The sequence below is a fragment of the Mustela nigripes genome, chromosome 4 (genome assembly GCF_022355385.1).
Source record: "Mustela nigripes isolate SB6536 chromosome 4, MUSNIG.SB6536, whole genome shotgun sequence".
NCBI classification, from domain to species: domain Eukaryota; kingdom Metazoa; phylum Chordata; class Mammalia; order Carnivora; family Mustelidae; genus Mustela; species Mustela nigripes.
In genome coordinates, this window is record NC_081560.1 from 179,178,269 (window position 1) to 179,196,919 (window position 18,651).

Here is an 18,651-nt window from a genome sequence, read left to right on the forward strand (position 1 = left end):
GTGACTTAAGCAGCATTTATTTGTGATTCTGTGGGTCAGCAAATTTGGTTGGGCTCAGCTGGGCTGCTCTTCCCTAAGTACACACGCTCATGCGTCTTGGTGTGCTGTAGGTCCATGAAGTGGCTTTTCTTCTGGACACTGGCTGGCTATTCGCCAGGCAGGGGGGACAACTGGGCCATTTATCTCCCATCATCCATCAGGCTAGCCGGGGCTCATTTAGGTGCTGGTGGCAGGATTCGAGAGGACGCAACGTCTTGAGGTCTGCTCGGCAGGGTACGCTCGTCATTGCTTCTGCCACATTCTCCCTGCGAAAGTAAGTCATGAGACCTGCTGAGATTCAGAAACACACTTTGCAAAATACATCCCAGCTCTTGAGGAAAGGGGCTGCTAAGTCCCATCACAAAGGAAGAATGGATATAGGGAAGGGCGGAAAATGGGGGCTAGCTTATGAACTGCTGCAGGTGGTGAGGGCTGGTCCAACAGCAGCCGCTAAGGGAGTGAGGCAGGCAAGGGATCACAGGCTGACACTGAGCCCTGCTGAGGATCTGGGAGGCCAGGAACTCCACTTAGCCTCCTGGCTGCCTGTGGGGCGTAGAGGCAGCTCATATGAGGCTGAAGAGTGCGGGTTGTGGGGGATGGTGAAAGGAGTGAGGTTTAGGATCCCGATCCACTGTTCATGAGCCCTATGCTTTGGCGGAGTCAGTGAGTACGTCTTCACCTTAGTTTTCCCATCTGTAAGATGGGACCACAGTTTCTGCCTCATAGGGTTACTGTGAGGATTCCAGATGCAAGGGGCCTGGCACATGGTGGCTCTGGAAAAACAGCCACAATCATGAGGAGCATATCGTAGCAGTCAAGCAGCCAGTATCAGCATCTATGTTGAAAAATAATGAATAATTAGAATTTCTTCCTCACTAAGGAGCCTGGAATCTCTTACCCCAGAAGACAGAGTGGCATCCTGGGTTCATACCGGCAAAGATGGACATCTCCATAATGCCAATACCAGTTTGGCTGGCAGGACTGGCCTCTAGCCACTGAAGGCCTCTGTGGCCTCAGGCATATCCCAGGGCTCTGTGCGGCCCAGGGCTTCTGTTCTTCATGGCCAATGCCCACTGAGTTCTGGGTGACATGCTGGGCCCTCGGCCTGACCTTGGCCCTGCACAAAAGGCCGGGTACAGTGAAGAGGGGTCTTGCTGAGGAGGCAAGGCTCAGAGAAACCTCTCTGGCTTTGTACTTTGACCCTGTTATATGCCACTGTCTCTGGGCAGAGAACTATTAGGGCAGAACAGAGAATTATGTAGCATTCTAGACGAATGATCTTGGACATAGTCTATATCTGCACTCTCCAGAATGGTAGTCACTGGTCACATTTGGGACACTTGACATGCAGCTAGTGCAACAAGAGACTGAATCTTTCCTTTTAATTAATTACTTATATGGCCACTCATGACCATGGTTACCATGTCGAACAGTGCGGTTCTAGGTGGGTGAGTGTCTGAAGAGAAAGGGCTTTGAGGACTCTGAGCCCCGAGGCCATCAAGTCTGAGTGGGTGGGGATGTTCCCTGGCGCGGTGTCAGGAGCCCCAGGCGAGGGTCTGGGCGAGGGTCTGCTGAGCAGCCGGTGCTGGTAGAGCCTCTAGGCCTGTTGCTTACTTTGTCCCTCCTTATTCCCAAGTAGGGCTGAGCAAAGAGGGAAGCTCATGACCGCAGAAATTCAGAATCCGCCACGCTTTTCACCTCTTGGTCCCCCTTGCTCGGTTCTGTGTGGCCCCTCGGGACTCCCTGGAAGGTCAAGGTTCTGTATTCTGCCTCACCCTTTCTTGTGCCAAGGAAAACCCGACCTCAGCTGTCCAGTGGAGGAGAGAGGAGGGGACCTCCCGAGGAGGAGAGAAGGGCCTTCCCACATGCGGGGTTGCTTTTCGAACAGGCTCCAATATGGCTTTTGAAGATATTAACATTAGCTCTCACACACAGGCACACGGACACGCAAATACATATGTGTACACACACACACACACACACACACACACAGTTTGTTTACAAAGGAGGTGACTTTTGAAGAGTTGGGACAGAAGCCCTGGTCTGGAAAAACTGGAGGTTTTGCTTCCACTTTAATTTGGTTCAAAAAAGATGACAACCCAAGTCCGCCTCAGGGTTTGCTCTGGAAACTCACACTGGAAATTATTTCAGGACCTTCCCCAAGTCACAGCAGAATGCTGCTTGCACAACCAATGGTGGATTTTGCCTAGACATTTTTTTGTTTTTTTCTAATTGCCTTTTAACTTCTGCAGGGATAAATGGCCCAAACCAATCACAGTCTTTGTACAAAAGCTGGAAGAAAAAGGCTGCTATCTGCCCACCTCACCAGTCTCTCAATCCCCTGATATTCCTTTAAGTTGGGAGTCTATTGCTGGGGAGCATTCTAGTATCCTTTAAATCACAGAGTCTTTCTGGATCCTTCGATTAACGGACTGCGGTGGATACTAGCGGCTCCTGCATGGGCTTTCTGCGGTGGCACAGGCAAGGTTCGTTTTCTGCTATCACCATGATTTACAAGGCTCACATAACCATGTAACGACTTGGTGATTACATGGAAAAGATCGTATAAATACATAGTAATTACAAGTTCATGCAGATTACTTGCTATATACATTTGAAGTTGCCGAGGAGTTCAAAGATTAATTAGCCTGTAACTGGCAGTATTTAAATCATTTTTTTCTCATAAACGAATACATTGAGGCAGACTTCAAGGCTGGCGAGGATGGGGATGTGATGAGTATGATCTGAAAAGAAAAAATGAAATTTGACAGGCATGGATTATTTAAAGCATGCATATGTGAGCTCAGCAGCCACTGCACTTTGATGCAAATCGTAGGGGAAAGAGCAGGGGGATGGTGGGTAGAGAAAGGTGCTGAACAAAGTAAGGATTTCCTGCTGGCGACTTGAAATTTAAACAAATAATCATTTAAATGGCGGCCCGGCATTACGTTCCGAGTTGTGTGCATTAATGTCAACATCTGGTACCAACATTTTGACAATTCTATTAAAATGCCCCAGCATTCCCTATCTAACACCTGTTAGCTCTAATTTTCTTTCCTGAGAAGCACACCAGTAGACAGGGTAGATTCCAAATCATTTATCACTTTTAAAGTGCTTCCATATGCGTGTTGGACCCAGCCTGGCCCTAGGCAAACGTTTTCTGAATGCATTAAAATTCAGGACTATTTTTTTTTTTAAGTGTAGACACCAATGTTTCATTGAATTCATGTCTGGTAATTATTAGCTTAAATTATGGCTCACACATGACTTGACAAAGTGGACCATGAATTAAAACACACAGACACACACACACGCGTACACACACACAGACACACACACACGCCCGAACTCTTCAATAGATGCGCCCAACTCGTACATTGCTCGTTATTGAGATGTCAGTCAGTAATCATTAGGCAAACACTCTTCATGGAGGGAACTGCTAAGAGGCCCAGGAGTCCCAAGAGACGATCTAAAAATGTCAAAAATGTTACAGTATAAATGAATGACACCAACAAGAGAACATGTGTTAGAGATGCAAGCAATTAGTTAATATATTACAAGTTTCAACCTCTGAGCAAAACAGGCAACAAAAATTTCCGCTTGACAAAAGGCTACAGATAAGATCAGGTTGATTCCCAGACAATACAAATCTCCCTGAATTGGAGCAACCCTCCAGCAGGCTGGGGTGGGTGGGTAGGTGTGGGGGGAAGCGGGGGTGTGGGTCTCAGGGGTTTGTAGGGTTTGAGCCCCTGGACTAGGTCCTGCTTTGCCTGGAAAAGACTGGCTGGACTGCTGAGCTCTCACGGTGGAGGAGTGGGGTCTGACATGAAGGAGAGTATCCGGGACCCGTGGATCTGGCTCACGAAGCTAGCTGCCTTCTCCTTTCTGGAGCTTCAGAATGAAATTTAGAAGGTCGAATGAAATCCTATTGCTGTTTTCAAAGGAAAAGAGGTGCCCGCAAAAGGTGACAGGGGTGGGGGATGTTATATGGGCAAATACTTTTTCATTGCTTTTCAGATTCGAAAAACGAAATATGGTCTGTTGTGTAGTTTCCCTCTCTCTCTCCCTCTCTTTCTGATTCTCTCTCTCTCCCCCACCATATATGTGTATATACATATATATATTATACATGTATACTACATATACACACATGTATACATACAGAAAAGATGTTTTAAGCAAAAAAAAAAAAATCCTCCCACATATAAACACACCCAGAATATATGTTTTAAGCAAAAATACACACGATGTGCCCTTAGACTAAGGATTTGAATAGATCCCTTAGAAATCCCAAGGAAACATTGAGAATACAAGAAAAAAAAGGAATGAAAACCTGAGCTCACCAACTCTATAAATGTAAAAAAAAAAATTTGTAGACAGTTAAAAATGTCCGCCCCTGTACACACGCACACCTACACTTTCACACTTCCTCTGTTTACTAAATAACATTTCAGCACAGTTTTCATCTTATAAGGAAAGTGTTTGAAACTTGGAATAAGTGCACTTAATTAAAGGAAGGCTGTGAAAATGTGCACTAATCTGATATGACTAATAGCAAAGTGCATGAAATTGCTAATTAGAATTTCATTAAAGGTGCTGCTTTATCAGACTGTGAATATCACAACCTTTAAAATTCTTTCAGGAGAGCTTAATTCCTTTTCAAACAGAAATATTCTTTAAAGACATTTGATTTGTTCTGAAGGAATTCATGGCTTAGGCTGGAACTTAAAATGTTGCCGATATTCCAGGAGGTGATATCAGACTAAGAATATAGATCAGGGACTTTGTTTCATTTGCCTGATGAATCCTTTCCTCCCCCATCTCTATGGATTATTCTTCAAAAACCCAGTCATGAAAATAGAGTTGAGTCCTTGGTTTGATCCACTTGTAATTTGTTTTCTGCTGAAGCCAAACGGTTCTTCTCTCCCTCTCTTTCTATGACACACACTCACACACACAAAAGGAAAAATTACTTAAAAAAATTTTTAAGCCATTAAAAATCAAAGTAAACATTGTGATTTTCACATTCATTAAAACAATAAAAGGAAAGAGACAATAAACTATGTTTTCTTTAAAGGAGAGAGCCACCCACTTAAAAAAAAATCAACTTGCAACTTTCACTCTAAAAAAAAAAACTCTTAAAATACTAATAACATTTTAATCACAAAATTGTACTTTTTAAAAATTAGAAAAATTCAGTGTTAGCAAAAGCAAATGCATTTTTACTCCTTTATTGACTTACTTTTCTAGGTTGTAAGTTTTCTTATTTCACATTTTAATTATTCTCTGCACTAAATCTGCAATTCAGTTTGTTTTTTTACCATTCAGATTTTAAAAATTCTACCTTTCTGGTCTTCCATCTTTTCTAATTTCAACCGTGTTTTCTGTCACTTCTCTTTATTTTCATATGCAGAAAGTTGCTGTAATACATTACTCTCTCTGCCCACAACTCTCCCTGTTACCAATTGTATTTTTGTATTTGCTGTTTTTCCTGATGGTTCCAGAGTTCTTACAATTAGTAACTGGTTCCTTTTAATATTCAAGCTTGATTGAACAGTTACATTTTGTTACTGAAAAACTATTAATGTTAATGGAAACTACGGTTCACTCAAAGCAGCAGTTTACTTTTACAGAAGTTGTTAAAACCCAGCCTGCCTTCAAATTTGCTGAACACACAGGTTCACGGTGATGTAATTTTGCAGAATTGAGTATTTTAAATACACTTGAAAAATGTTGGTTTAAAAGCTAATCAGTCATGTTTACCTGATGACCATATCTGAAAGGGAAGAAATGAGAACAGAAGTAACTGTATTTGAGAAGCAGTGTGATTTCTTTGGACATTTAAACAAATCTCAAGTGAATTAATTACAGTTTGCACTGATTTTAGCTCCGGCAGGAGGAATTTTCATGGCATTTAGATAATTTATCAACTGGGCTACGTAACAGATTAAAGGTTACATTTTCCTTTCCAACGTTTGGGAGGTACGTTTGCTCAGTAAATGCACCGATTTTAAAAGATCGGTCTAGACTCAAATGAATGAAAATTATGCTTGTTAACTGGAACGTCTGGAGTCCCAGGTGGGGCGTCAGCCTTGTCTATCCGCGGGCCACCGTAGTCAAACAAAGCTGCTAATTCGAATGTTTTAAGTTTCGAATTGAGAAATATTGTTCTAATATGGCAACAATGGGGCTGTTGTCCTTCCAAGCGCTCAGCGATGGCGAGCTCCTTACAGCTTGTTTTATGCAAAACGAATGGCAGGTAATTGTGATTTAATTCTTTTCAAGTAAATTACAGTGAGTGCGTGACACAAAGCCGCGGCGGACCCTCCTTTCTCTGTCAGCAGTTGAATTAATGATGGCAGGAGTAAAAACAGCAATTGTGCACAACAGCCCTCCCCGGTCCCCACCCCTGCCAAGGGGGGACCTGCCAATCAGGCCGCGCCACCACGAGGCTGGCAATCCTCCGGTCGCGGCTGCGGAGGTTCGGGCAAGGAACGTTCGGTGGCTCGGCGGCGGCGGCGGCGGCGGCGGCGGCGCGGGGGTCACGGAGCCCCGGGCCGCCCCAGGCCCCCGAGGTGCCCGCAGGAGGTCGCGGCTGCGCGCTACGGGCCGGAGCGCTCCCCGCGTGGCCACCCTGGGCTCCGTCGGCCCCCGGAGCAGGCCTACGGAGCGGGACGTGCTCGGCCGTGTTGAGGGCAGAAAGGGTTCCCGGTGGCCTGGCCGTGCCTGCCTCCGGGAGAGGCTCCCGGAGGGCTCCGGGAGGAGGCGGCGTGGTCGAGCGAAGGTGCCGCGAGGCCGATGGGCGAGCCCCCGTCTGGGCGCGGCGCTGGAGGGCTTCGGGCGCGCCTACCGTCCGAGGGGCCCCGAGAGCAGAGCGCCAGTTCTCGCCCCCAGACCCGCGGCGCCAGGGTTGGAAGGGAGACCCTGGGGGAGCCCGGGGGTGTGTGTGGGGTGGTGGTGGGAGGGGCGTTGGTGGGGATCGCTTGGAGAGGCTCACCGCAGCCAGTCTGGGGCGCAGGAGAGGGCTTTGGGATGCTGCTGGGCCCCCGGCGCTAGGCGCCAGGAGTCATTGAACTGACGGCTGACATACTGTGTGAACTGGTCACTTCCCTTGTACTTGAACAAAGTGCGAACTTCTTGCGGAGGCCCGCAGGGGCTGTGTCCTCTCGCTCCTGCCTGGGGTCTGCTCCAGTGAACTCTGGGTTCGTCAGAGGTGGAGTCCTGCCTGCCTGTCCTCAGTGGGTCACTCGGGGCAGGTTACTTCACCTCTCTGGCCTCAGGCTCCACAACGGAAATGGAGTTGATGCTGGAGCCCCTACCTTCAAGGGTCCTCATGGGCACTTAAAGAACTGCCAGTCCGTGCGGGGGGTGGGGGGTTGGGTGGGTGGGGGCGTTGGGCACAAAGTGGGGTGCCTACACCCGTTAACAAGTCTCACCCCACCTCAGCCACCTACACCTGCTCCCTTTTCTTGGATCTCCCTAAATGCGTCCCGGCCCCGGGGCCTTTGGCCCTTTCCAGGCAGAGCTCTTCTCTTGTTCTTGGCCTGGTTTCTGTTTTAGGCTTCAGCTTAGCTGTCATCTCGGAAAGATCTTCATGACCCCCTAGCTCTGCCATACCACCCATCCCTGCTACAAAGTTCTTTGTTTTCTTCCTAACGTTTATCCTGATCGGAATGTTTTTCTCTATTTGCTTTGTGTTTATTGTCTATCTCCTCCCCCAAATCAAAGTTCTGTGAACTGGGGGTGGGGGGGTTGGGGTGGGGGGTGGGGCTTCATTGGTCTTGCTCTCTGCGGGTCCCAGCACCTGGATTGGGGCCTGCTCTGGAGTAGGTTCTCAGTAAAAGCCTTAGATGGATGGATGGAGTCACGTCTTCTGACCTGTACATCAAAGTGGTTGAACCCCGTCACGCCTAAGTGCCTCATTCTGTTGTTTAACAAGTGAAATTGTCAGCATGGAAATTCTATTTTTTTAATTAAAAAAGATAATTTTTTGAAAGAGATTGAGGTTTTCAAAAGGGTGTCATTTAGAGACTTTTCTCAGGGGTCACCGTCTTTCGACACTCACTAGTTTTGACCAGGAGGGTGGAACGGATCTATTCTGAGCTCTCCCCATGGCTACCTGATCTTGGGAGTTCTGATGGAGGGGCCTTCTGGATTTTCTTCCCAGTCCTGATTTCTTCCATAATTGCCCAGGAACTCTGCAGACCTCCACCCGACAGAGCAGCAGTGCCCACCATCTCAGGCTACCTGCCCTTCGCTGTCACCCGCCCCCCCAAACCCCCACAGTGACCACCTCACTCAGCACTGACCTTCTGTTCTCAGTCTCTCCAGCCAGATCTTTTCTGCTCCTTTGATGGGTCCTCTTCGGCATTAATCACAGATTCACACCTGCTTTTCCTCCGCCCTGGAGCCAGCTGCTTCCAGTAGACTGGCTCCTGCCGGGCTTGCCAGACCTCGGGAAGGAGCCAGTGAGGGCCAAGAGAGGCTGGGTGGGGCGGCCTTAGCAGCTCAGCTCATACTGCAGAGATGAGTCAACTAGCTAGGGTCACTGTGTCTCCGTGCCCAAGCTGGAGCCAGAGACAGAGTATTTCTGGAAAGTCTGGTCTGGCTTCCATCTCACACTATTTACTTGGTGAGGTCATTATAAACAATGAGTATCTCGGACACGGTCACCATACTTGGTGGCCAAACCCCATCCCAGGGTCATGTCTTTGGGAAAGAATTTGAGGACCTCTGGCGATCCAGAGACCAAGAAGCACAAACACTCAACTCCTTCATGCATCCAAAACCAGTTGCTTAGCACCTTTGGACTGAGAACAGTGACAGACGCCGAGGACATGGGTACAATAATAGCCTGTACTTGTTTAGCCCTTTTCTTGGGCCTGGAACTGTTCTAGGTGCTTCGTATGTGTTCCATCACTTACGGTGTTATAGCTCTATGAACCAGATTCTATTATTATCCCCTCCTTTGCAGAAGGAAGCGGCCCGGAGCACGCACACATGGAGTTCACCAAGGTTACACAGCCGAGGAGCAACAGGGTCAGGACTTAGAACCAGAGCGTGCGCTCCTTACCACCGCGCTGCACTCACCCTCTGTCTCTGTCTCCAGGGTGGATGAGACACAGCCGTGGCCCTCCAGGGGCACGGAGCCTCAGAAGCAAACAGAGAAGGTAGGTGGGCGGGTGTGGTTCTCCATGTAGGGTATCCGTCGTGATGCCTCAGGCCTTACTGTCTACCCCAGGCCCCGTTTTCGTTATTTTATACATATGGCAGCACTCTAAGAGGAGGAAGTGACATCAGCTCCATTTTATAGATAAGGCACGGAGAGGTCCAGCAGCTTGCCAGAGGTCTCAGGGATAGTTAATGGCAGGGCTGGATTGGGTATGCACAGAGCCTCGCTCCAGGGCCCATGCTCTTACCCTGGCGCCTGGCTGGCCATCCTCAGGCAGCCAGGAGGGCGCCGAGCCCCTTTGCAGGTGTCATAAACACCATGTTTGGAGCCGGAGGATCTGCCGTGAAGTCCTGGAGCTGCTACTCTCTAACTGAAACCCTCCCAGGGCCCCTGTGAGGATTAATGAAGATCACATCTGGGGACGACTGCAGTAAGGTGCGAGCTGCTGACCTCGGAAGTCTTGGGTTCTATGGGCGCTGGCCCACGCTGGGCACAGTGGGGCAGGGGACAAAGGGACAGTCCTACCTCATTGATCTTGCCATGCTGCCCAGGGAAAATGAAGGGGTGATTATTTTAATTGCAAAACAAATGACTGCAATGAGATGTTTGGTGATACAGATGAGTAGACAATTAAGTCTGTTACTTTTTGTTTGTTTGTTTCTAAGAGGACTGTATTCAAAGGCCTCTGGGCCAACCCTTGACTTTGGCCTCATGCCAGACTCTGTGCTTGATGCTTCCTGTGCTCAAGCCCCCAGGCCTTCCAACAGCCCTGTGAGGAGAGACAGACCTTATACCCATTTGACAGGCTAAGATATGAAGCCAAAACAACGGGTTAATAAATGGAGGAGCTGGTTGAACAAGTCCAGCTGACTCTGGTCCTGCCAGGGCTACAGTTCCACAGGTCTTGGTGCGGGGCTGGCTTGGTGGGGGGGCTGCCCTCATCCCTTCTGGTTCTGAATGTTTGGCTTTAGCTCTACTTTGTCTGAAGGTCCCCCCACCTCAGCCGTGGTGCTTTAAAGCCTTCACCCCTTCTCGGTCTTGGGGTTCTGTTAACACAGTGCCTCTGTTGAGTGCCTAAGGGCTGATTCTGTATCCCCTCCACACACCCGCCCACCAGCCTGTTGCTTTTGTGCAAGAGCCTGAGGTCGACATCTTGGCCTTGTACAAGGCGCCAAGTGAGGACATGTTATCCCAACCCTAGGCCTTCACCCTGGGCGAAACAATCCCTCAGGGGGCCAGGGTGGTATGAGGAGATATGTTGATGCCTTGGTTCCCCTCCATGTTCACCCTAGATGGGCTTCTGGCCCCATTAACTAAATTTATTTTGGCCTAAATGAGGCAGTCATTGGAGAGAGTAAACACTCTACCTTCATGAAACCATCAGGCAGATTGAAAGGGGTTGGAAAGGGGACAGCGGCCACCCATGGGGTTACAGAATCCCCTCTACATGGGCTGATAGGCTCTGTCATGGTGTTTCCAGACAACAGGTGCCTGGTGACTCTGCTGGTGTGTCCACATGTCCGTGGGAGGATTCCTACTGTCAGGCTATGGCTGTGGTGGGAGAGAGGAAAGACAGGGCCCGAGGATGAAGGATACACATTCTCCATTTGCCTTGATCTTATGGGGTGGCTTAGAGCGACTGCACGCTGAGTGGGTGCACACATGGGTTCGTGGCGGGGGGGGGTGCAGACCTATGGGACTGGCGTAACAGTGAGGGATGGGGTCCCTGCTCCCCCACTTACCAGCTGTAGGGAGTTGGGAAAATTGTGTCACTTCTCTGTGCCTCCATTTTTCTCCATCCAGAAAGCTGAGCTAATAGCGAGATGAAGCTGACAAGGTCAGTGGGAGAAGTTAACTTTGCAGTACATGGAAAAGCATTTTAAAGGATGTCTGGCACAGAATCAGCAGTCCATAAATGTTAGCTGACTCTAAAATACAAGCTCAAAATGATCTTCTCCATCTACATCTGCTTTCCCACTCAGAACATGTAACGCACAGAGTCATAGAATGGAGTGTCTTTTACACTGTATGTTGATAAGAAAGGAGCATGTGGTGTATTCTGGGTTTCACCATTCACTACCGTGTGATCCTTTATAAGTGTCTTACTCTTCTGAACTTCATTTTCCTTATCTATAAAATGGATATAAAATTTAAAAAACTACTACTAGTAGTGAGGAGTAAATGAATAATGTACATAGAGCAAATAGTATTTATTCATCTTCTTTATACTCTGCCTCCCCCCCCCCCAACCCCCCCATACAAGTCCTTTTTGAAAGGCTCTGAGATACCTTCTCCAAACCGGTTTTCCTTCCCACCTTGGTACCTAGGAAGACTACATTTCCCAGCCTTCAAAGCAGTCAGGGGCCCCACGTGACTGAATTCTGGCCAGTGGAATGTGAGTGGGGGTAACATATGCTGTTTCCAAGCCTGGCCCCTAAAGTAAGATAGTTCATGCTCATTTTCTCCGCCACCTGCCAAAGTGATGTCACTGTTCATGGTGACCGTGGAGGCCACATGTTGGAGATGGTGGCACCCGGGCCAGCAGAGCCCTGCTCTTTGCCCCTATGCCTTATCAGCCTGCTTGGACTGTAACATGTTGCATTGAGCCATTGAGACTTAGGAGTTTTTATTGCAGTGAGCAATTAGTCTCTCCTGACATATACAGAATCTTCTAGAACCTCTACCTAGTATAAACACCTGCATACATTCATGTAAGATTTTGCACAGATTTGAGAGACTTCCTGGCCCTAGGTGAGGACCTGGACTGCCTTAAGGAATAAGAACCACAGAATGTGGTGGTGAAACAGCCTTGGGAATGCCTTTCCGGCTTCAGGGCCTCCCTGCAGCAGAGAGATCCTGAAGGCTTGAGGGACTTTAGTGACAGCCTAGTCTCTCCAGGAAAAGGTCGCCTATGAAAACATCACTAACCATACAGACGCTCTCCGCCATGCTGCAGCTGCCAAAGTGCTTGCTCTCATCCTCGTGGTACAATCGACAGATCTGATGGGTACAGGTCACAGGACCAGGCAGCAGCTGCTCCCGGCTGAGTCCCTGGGATTCTGCTCCGGGCCCTCCAGGGCTCCTGCCCTGGAGAAGATCAGCTCTCCTGGTCCTGCCTCCCCTGTTCCGGTGAGTGCTCCCTGGAGGCCGGGACTGGATGGCTTCGATCCCGTTCCTCCTCACAGCCTGCTGCAGAGCTGGGCTGAGACAGACATCATGTGTTTTGCACAAGGTTGTTGATTCCGGGGGTCAAGGACCATCTTTATGGCGTTGTAGAAAAGTAAATACTCTCAGCTTGGCTGAAGGTTCTAGTAATTAAATATAAGATAATAATAATCATGTACTGAGTGTTTGTTCTGTTCCAGATCCACCTATTATTTCACTAAATCCTTCCCATAATCCTATCAGGCGAGCTTGAAAGCCCGTGTTCCAGGTAAGGATCTGGAGGTGTGGAGATGCCTAGCCCAGGGCCCAGAGCTGCTGGGGGTGCTTCAGAGACTCTATGGGGGTCGATCCAATGGCCATGACAGCAGACTTTTTCTAAGCCCCTACTATGTGCTACCGAAGTGCTTTTGATGCATTATTGCATTTGACTTTGAGAATTTCCTGATGGAGTGGGGACTACCATTATTTCCATTTAGAGGTGAGAACACCCAGCTCAGTGAGGCTAATTTGCTCTTTTCCCCAAGGTCGTGTGTCTAAAAGAGGGGGTGCCTGCATTCAAATTCAAGTCACTCTTCGGAGCTTTGGCACTGTCATTCCCTTGGCACCTGGCAATGCCTCCTTCCCCCTCTTAGAATGTGCAAGAGGGACCAGTAAATACTCTTCCAGGGGCTGGGACTTGGGGTGGGGAGCCACCCTGCGATTAGGTTGACAGCCTGCTTGAGTCTGCACCTACTGTGTGCAAACTTGGGTCTTAAGCCCTGCAGTGATACAAAAGAGGCCCCGACTTTGCCAAGGAATTGACATGCCGGTGGAGAAGAGAGCTGTGTACCTGAACCTGCTGCTTGAAGAAATCAGCGCAGGGGAAAGTGGACGCTGCAAACCTTGGAGGAAAAAGTGCACCCACATAACAGCAGGGATGGCTTTACCAAGGAAGTGGGGTTGAGATGATCTTTGTCTACCTGGATTTAAATCCCAGCTCGCTGAATGACTGTGGGCGAATTAGCTAGCTTCCCTGAACCTCCGTTCCGCTGTCTATAAAACGGAAATAACAAAGGTCCCCACCTTACAGGATTACAAGCATTAAATAACATTTAAAGTGCTTGGAATGAAGCTCTAGATCATCTACTTATTTTCTCTTCTCATCACAAGGACTAGGAGAGTTTCAGTAGTTGAAGAAGGGAGGTGTAACACACCCAGTGAATGGCATGCGTGAAGCTTGAGAGTTGAGAAGCAAAAAAGTGTTTTAAAGAATAATAAGTAGCTCAGTCTGGCTGGCTGATATGGGGGGCAATAGAAGATGAGGCTAGAAAGAGAGTCTGGGCTGAGGTCGATGCGTATATACTTAACAAATGGCAACGGGGAGGCACTGAATGTTTCTGAAAGGGGGAGTGTTGTGGCTGGAACTAGGTTTGGCTGCGGAATGTAGGGTGGATTGGAATGGGGGTGACGGGGGAAGCCCAGTGGAAAACTATGGTCATGGGCCAGGGGAGAGGGTGGTGACAGCTGGCAGGGCAAAGAAAGCAGGAATTGGCACTCACGGTTGGAGGAAGGTGTGTTAGACACACCCTTGGCCAAGGGCAGGTGTGCCATGGGCAGTGGTGCCCTATCCAGGTCCAATTGAGTGGCTGGGAGCCCACGGCAGGACTTTCCTTTTGCAGGCCCGGGCTTGGGATGCAGCCCTCTGGGCACCACATCGTCAGCGGCATCTTTGTGCCAAGAAAGACATAGATGAAAGGTAGAGAAATGGGGGACCAGCCTCCTTTGGTGCTGAGAACCCAGGGCACCTGGTGTCCTCAGGGTGGAAAAGCTCTTTGATGGTCCAAACACAGGTTCCAGAGGACTCATTTGGAAGGGAAAAGGGAGGCAGGCTCCTTTTGGGTTTTCACTGAGGTTTTTGAAGAGCAAAGCAGGCTGGTGAGAGCTGCCTGTCTGAGGCGTGTTTTATCTTAACCTTTCCATGTAATCCTGAAAGCCCACCTAATCAATTGAAGATCATAAAATATTAGACTTAATGCTGCAAAGTGCTGCTTTTTAATTCACATAACAAGCTCCTAAATAATTCAAATAGCAAACAGACCCTGCAAGTCAATGGTGGGAGGCTGCTTGGATCAGCGGGAGAGTGTCAACACATGCCACGTTTCCCGGATCGACTCCATTTCAAGAACCCTATTAAGTTAATTGCCGGTTTCTGACAGCAGAGAGCATGCTGGGAGCACAGCAAGCTTTATTAGCCTCCGTGGCATCTGGAGACATCAGCCATTTTGCCCCTACTTGCAGGCACTGGGAGCAGCCTGGAAAAAAGTAAATCAAATTATGAGACAATAAATGCTTTTGGCAACATGTGGGTATCTGATTCATGGGTGAATCCAAAAGAGTTCGGGTGTCAGTTGCCGGCCTGTTAAATTCTTTACGGCGACACCGTCTCTATATTGCAAGAGTCTCAGGGGATGCCACGGGGCAGTCACACCCTTTAGTTGCATCCTTTGGCACCGTAGGTAAACCTGAATGCAAGCCAGGGTTTCCCACCTCCCAACGACATTGCTGGGTAAATGGAGTCTCTAGCATGGGAGTTGGGTGGACATTTGGAGCGATCTCCAGTTTTCCCAAATATTCCGAGTTACGTGTTTAGGTTTGTAAGCACATCTGCTTGGGTTAGGAAACCCAGGAGGGACCCACAGGGTTCTGGTGTTATCAGGGGTGGGCAGGGAAGGGAAGACATGTGAAGTCAAGGTCGCCGGCCATCTGTACCTCCCATCTGGACGTTCCCAAGCAGGGCATTGTTCCAGGGCCGCATGCCTGCCGCTTGGCAGTCCTGGTGTTCATTGACTATGGAGCGTGGCAGGGCATCCCGGTGACTAGGAGATCCTGCGGAGTGGGGCTCCCTCTGATCTCTCCAGTGCCTACCTTTATATGAGAAAACACCAGCAAAGAGAGCTTCTGGGATGGCCCCAAGGTCACACAGGCAGCCACTGCCAGCTGACTTTAGGACAGAATCCTGTTCCGTTGCTGGGTATCCTCCCATCTGTGCTGTTTCTCTTTAGGATGTGATGGTGTGACGGTGACAGCCTAGATGAGCTCAAGATTAGTATCCCAGCTCAACCACTGATTGTTAGTATGACCTTAATTGGAGCAACAAACATACAACTTCACTGTCCCTCTACCTTGCTGGCAAAATGAGGACTGGAGTGCTTCCCTGAGGGGATTCTTCTGGAAAGGACTGCATTAGTGATAGTTATGTGAACCATGTGGTTAAGACCTCAAACTTGGTAGCTAACATGCAGTATGATTTCCTTCCCAGCATCTGTGCAGACTCCTATGAGCAAGACTCAGATGAGCAAAACTGTTTGCATTTCTAGATGATTCTCTCTACAAACTGAGAACCTTCCGATTTATTGGGTTTGTGCACCTGATTTTTTTTTTTTTAATGAGGTGTGCATAAAGGTAGACAAACTACTGTCTCAGATCTCTTCTTACCCCTGTCCTTAGATCTAGCCTTAGTGTCTGCAGCAAGAATGCTTCTGCATGAATCAGGCCTTCAAAAGGATCGGAATACAGTTGGAAAGAATATCCAAGAATGGATGGTAGGAGTGAGGACTCTGGGGCCAAGTCAGTGGATTGACTGTTCTGGTCCTGGTTCTCCAGTCTCTCTGCACTGTGGGATTGCTGCCCTTTGATGCTGGGGTGGGGGGGGGGCGGTCTCAGACTTGGAAGCTGGCATCTTCCTTTCATGGGGGTTGACACTGAGGCTCAGAAAGAGACAGGGACTCGCCTGAAGTCACCCGGCTAGTTAGTGGTGACACCAGGGATGGAAGCTGGGTCTCCTCCTTCCCGGTTCTGTCTTCTTTCTGGTTCGCAGACAGTTGGGAGTAAACTTGGTGGCATACGAGCTGATTTCCCCCTACCTGGGAAGAATGGACCACTGCCACTGGGCCAGAGCCTTGCTCCCTCCTGCCTTTCCAGAGAGAGGATGTGCCTTTTCCCCAAAACCTCTCTCTGAAAATAATGTCAATTCATAACTCATCTCTAATAGTAACAGCTATCATTTCTGAAGCCTGAATTCCAGGCACTGGGTTTACATTTTCTTCATAACCCTTTAAGGTGGGTGTTACTGTGACTCCCATTTTTCAGAGGAGGAAACTGAGGCCCGGGGGTGAAGTGACTTCACCAGAGTGACATCGCTGGTGAGTCAGAGCTAGGGCTTGAACCAGAGTTCATTTTGACTTGAGCTGTTTGCTCTGGCAGCACCAGAGAAAACCAGAGCTGTTTGCTCTAGCAATATTCTGCCCACTATTAGACTCTGGCTCAAGCTAGAGGGCTACAGAAGGGGTCACAGGGAGAAATGGATCCCTCACCTGGGGTCCAGCACTAGCCAAATGTGGTAGGCACTAGCCAGGAGGTGCTGTTGGACCCTCATCCTGCACATGATGTTCTGTCCCCTTCCTCCCCATATCCCACCTGTGTCTACTGCCAGGGCATATTGGTAACCAGGGACCCAGAGCTCCTCTTTCACACACTTACCAGCCTCTAGTAACTAAGTATATATATTAGGATTAGGTTCAGCTGTACTTAACAGAGAACTCCTATAACAATGACTGAAATGCATAGTTTCCCCTCTGATGTGTGAGAAGTCCTGGGTAGGCTGGTGTGGTAGCTTCGTGATCCTCTGGGGCTCAGGCTCTGTCTCTCCCCATGCTCTGTCACTGCCTGCATTTGGTTTCTGTCCTCAGTATTTCAAAATGCCTGCTGCCGCTCCAGCCATCACACCCACATTCCAGGCAGCAGGAAGCAAGGAGAGGGAAAGGAAAGGGTCTTTCTCAAAGTGTCTTTTCTCCCTTTCAGAGATCTTTCAGAATTCCTTTTATGTGTTTCTCTTGCTTCTGTTGCCTGAACTTGGTCATGTGACCACATCCAGCTGTAAGAGAGGCTGGGAAGCACATTCTGTAACTGGGCACATCACCACCTCCAGACTCTAGGTGCTCGTGAATGAGGGAGCTAGGGAAGGGGCAGGTGGACGCTGCTGCACCATGATGTTGTGCTCCGCTCCCACTTGCCAATGTGCTGATGACGGAGAAAGGTGGCATCTTGAATGAGTGAAAACTTGAGTTATCTTTGGTGAGCATTCTAGAACACACTTGGAGATCATTGGAAATGCCTGGGGATGCCGCAGGCTTAGGATTGGAACCACTGTGTTTTCTGGGGCTTTTTGTTCTGAAGATGGCAACAATGATGAAATTGGCAGTAATTCACACTGTCATCGGCTTTCATCCCACATTGTCCCTTCAAAGTATGGATTAGTTTTATTTCTCAGGATTTCTTCTCTTCATGACACATTTATCTGGTGGGTCTTCTTAGGTTGCTTGGAGAACGGACTTCTCCCTCTGGAGGATTCTGATGATCATGGGGTTATAGAAGTAAACACAGATACCACTGTGTCCTCTCTGCCTGTGTGCCAGACACTGGCCATGTGCAGGTCACAGCATCCCCAGACCCACAGCCAGGGGCCTGGTGGCCCCATCTTACAGATGAAAAGTGAAGGCTCAGAGAGGGTAAGCCATTTGCCCAAGATCACACAGTGTGCTATGGACTGAACGTTTGTTCCCCCTCCTCCCGCCCCAGTTTGTATGTTGCAGCCCTAATCCCCAATGTGGTGGTGTTTGGAGGTGCGCATTTCACGGATAGTTAGGTTTGGATAAGGCCATGAGGGTGCAGCTCCCATGACGGTGTGGGTGCCCTTGGAAGTAGGTAAAGGGTGCAGAGCTCTGTCCCTGCCATATGGGGATACAGCTAGAAGGCAGCTCTCCACAGTCCTTCACCATACCGGCACCCTGACCTCAGATTTCAGGCCCCAGAACTGATAGAAAGAGATGTCTGCTATTTTATTTTTTTTAGACTTTATTTATTCATGAGAGAGAGAGAGAGAGAGAAAACAAGCAGGGGGAGCAGCAGGCAGAGGGAGAGGGAGAAGCAGGCTGTCCGCTGAGCAGACAGCCCGATGCGGGGTGGGGGGGCTTGATCCCAGGACCCTGAGATCATGACTTGAGCTGAAGTCAGACGCTTAGCCCACTGAGCCCCCCAGACTACCCAGATGTCTGCTGTGTAAGCCCCCCCCCCACCCCAAGCTGTGGTATTTCTGTGACAGGGGCAGAACTAAGACAGCTGGTGAATGCAAGAGCCCAAGGTGGTGCTTTGCATCACCCCAGCCCCCAACGCTGGATGCATTCCCAGTTTCACCTTCACCCCCCTTGCAGGCAGTGGCTCCTGCGACGACGGGGCAT

At 49.0% G+C, this 18,651-nt stretch overlaps 2 long non-coding RNA genes across 7 annotated transcripts in view; one reads left to right on the top strand and one right to left on the bottom strand.

Moving 5' to 3' along the window:
- On the bottom strand, positions 1-8,691 carry LOC132016812 (uncharacterized). Of its 2 annotated transcripts, XR_009404007.1 has the most exons (3): positions 8,349-8,620; positions 719-874; positions 1-305 (listed from the first exon to the last, which is right to left on the bottom strand). It is a non-coding gene; the product is annotated as an uncharacterized LOC132016812 (long non-coding RNA). The 2 variants fall into 2 exon arrangements; XR_009404006.1 differs by lacking the exon at positions 719-874 and having other exon boundaries at positions 8,349-8,691.
- Positions 3,692-18,651, top strand: part of LOC132016813 (uncharacterized) — a 24,491-nt gene continuing 9,531 nt past the window's right edge. For all 5 annotated transcript variants that reach the window (XR_009404008.1, XR_009404009.1, XR_009404011.1 and 2 more), the window contains exons 1-2: positions 3,692-4,003; positions 9,014-9,209. This is a non-coding gene — a long non-coding RNA (uncharacterized LOC132016813). The remainder of the gene's footprint in view (positions 4,004-9,013; positions 9,210-18,651) is intronic.